Source organism: Rutidosis leptorrhynchoides, chromosome 1, assembly GCF_046630445.1.
Source record: "Rutidosis leptorrhynchoides isolate AG116_Rl617_1_P2 chromosome 1, CSIRO_AGI_Rlap_v1, whole genome shotgun sequence".
Lineage (NCBI taxonomy): Eukaryota > Viridiplantae > Streptophyta > Magnoliopsida > Asterales > Asteraceae > Rutidosis > Rutidosis leptorrhynchoides.
The window spans coordinates 431289295-431292402 of NC_092333.1; positions in this window are offsets into that span (position 1 = coordinate 431289295).

Below are 3108 nucleotides of genomic sequence, written 5' to 3' on the forward strand. Positions count from 1 at the left end.
CGCCTAGAGTTTCGTAGAAACCATTCGTCAAGAAAGTTCGAAGATCTATACATCTCTAATACATATCCCAAAATATTTTTATGTGTTATAATATAAGTAGTAGGTTATAGGTGTTAGTAATAGTAATAGTGTATACATGTTAATTTAATAGTATAAGTAGTATTAGGGTTTCATTAATTAGGGTTAGTTAATTAAAGTAGTATTTAATAACTAGGGTTTAGTAATTAATGTCCTTGGGTTTAATAAATTAGGGTTTAGTAAATTAGGGTTTTATTTAATGTAGTAATGATTAGGTAATGATTAGGGTTTCAATAATTAAAGTAGTATTAAATAATTAGGGTTAGGTTTAATGAATTAGGGTTTTAAGTAATTAGGGTTTTATATATATATATATATATATGTATATGTAATTCGTATATATGTGTGTGTATATATATATATATATATATATATATATATATATATATAAATATTTTTTACATGTATATATATGTATATGTCGATATATATATATATATATATATATATATATATATATATATATATATATATATATATATATATATATATGTATATGTATATATATTTATTTTGTTTCCTAAATTAACCATAAACAAATCTTTCATGTAATAACCTAGGGTTTAAAGATCAAAGTTTCCTTTTTCCTTTTTTTTTTCTAGTCGACACGTATATACATACATACATATATTTTTTTTTCTTTCATGTATATATAGATCTAGGTGTGTTTATGTATATACTTATGAATAAACAAGTTTATAACATGAATTAAAGATCAAAGATTATGTAAACAAGTTAGGTTTTATGTTATACCTTTGAAGATTCAAGATGATTAACAAAGAAGTGATGAACACGATGAAGATTGAAGATCAAAGCCTTGAAAAACTTGAAGAACTCCTTGAAGATTCTTGAAGAACACGAAGAATGCGAAGAACACTTGAAGATCACTTGGATATCCCTTGAAGGTGATGTTGGATTTCGATGGTGGTGGTGGTTTCGGTTTTGTTGGCCGAAATCAAGAGAGAGGGGAGAGAGATTTGGGAGAGAGAATTGTTGTTGTGATTTGGTACATTGAAAAGGTTTAGGTTAGGCCTCTATTTATAGGAGTGTTAGGAGGATTCTAGAATTAGGGTTTAATAAGGAATTACTTAGGGAACAAGTTAGCTTGAAGAGGGGGTTAAGGGTTGTTGATTGGGCCGAATATTAGAGGGGTAGAAGGGTAATTTTACCCTTTAAAATTTGGCTAGGGTTTATTAGGGTTAGGGTTTAACTTTTTCACTTTAGACCTTGCACTTTAATTTAGCCTAAATGGTTCCTTAATTATCCAAGTTTAATTATTTTTAATACACAAGTTTTAATGTTATTTATTTATTCAAAAAAGTTAATAAGCTTATTATTTTTATCTTGTATTAACTTGTCGTTTACAAAGTTAATTATTATTATTCTTAACAATCATTAAATAAAGTCTTAATTGTTAAGTTTAATTATTTAGTTGGGCATTTAATAAGGAAAAGTATTGAATGGAAATATGAGAAATATAGAATGGAAAAATGACGGTCGTTATACATGACGCGCCACTTAAGGTGCGCGATGCGCATTTCAGTGCAAAATAAATCTCGAGCATGTATGATAGTAGTAGAAGTCAAAGACAATTATGGCGCGCGATGCGCCTATCATGTGCATGACGCGCATTGTAGTGACCCGAACCTTTTCTTGATTATATATTATATGAGATTAATATTTACATAAATAAATGTTTCCAACATGTTAAGCAATCAAACTTGTTAAGACTTGATTAAGTGAAACAGATTTTGTGTTAACGTTTGACCACCCAGTTTGTCCGATGTTTCACGAACGTTATAACTCGTTTATGACATGTTAATATATATATGGACATATAGATATGTTTAACATGATGAAATGATATTTAAGTATCTCATTATGTATATTAACAACAAACTATATACATAAAACAAGACTACTAACTTAAGGAATTCAAAATGATATCTATATGTAACGATTATCGTTGTAATAGCGTCTTACTATTTATATATCATTTTAAGATATATTAATACATCATGTTATCATGATAATGTAACAATTTAACATCTCAATAAGTATTATAACAATGGATTAATTACATTTAACAAGATCGTTACACTTACATGTAACGACTAACGATGACTTAACGACTAAGTTAAAATGCATTTACATGTAGTGTATTAAGATGTAATAATACACTTTTGAAAGACTTCATGACACATATCAAAGTACTTCTACTTAACAAAAATGCTTACAATTACATTCTCATTCATTTTCATCAATAATTCTACTCGTATACACCCGTATTCGTACTCGTACAATACACAGCTCCTAAATGTATATACTATTGGTATATACACTTCAATTATCAACTCTTAGCAGCCTTAATGAGTCACCTAAACATGTGGGAACCATCATTTGGCAACTATCATGAATGATTACACAAAATTACAAACTAATGTGACCATATATGCCACCCCATATTCACGTGAACTTCAAGCATCACAAACACATTCTCATTTCAATTTTCTTGAATCAAATTACTCTCTCTCAAGTTCTCTCTTAATGTTCTAAGTATTCTTCATCATCTTCATCAAAATCTATATCAATCTAGCTCATAAATCCATACATAAAACAACTTACAAAACAACTACTCAAGAACACATCAAGAACGCTTTCAAGTTTACTAGATTACTTCCAAGCTTTCTAATCCATTCCACGCAATCACCTAAGATCAAGAAACCTTTGTTATTTATAGTAGGTTATCTTTCTTATTCAAGGTAATATTCATATTCAAACTTTGATTCAATTTATATAACTATAACTATCTTAATTCGAGTAGTAATCTTACTTGAAATTGTTTTCGTGTCATGATTCTACTTCAAGAACTTCCAAGCCATCCAAGATCCTTTGAAGCTAGATCATTTCTTGTCATTTCCCATAGGTTTACCTACTATAATTGAGGTAGTAATGATGTTCATAACATCATTCGATTCATATATATAAAACTATCTTATTCGAAGATTTAAACTTGTAATCACTAGAACA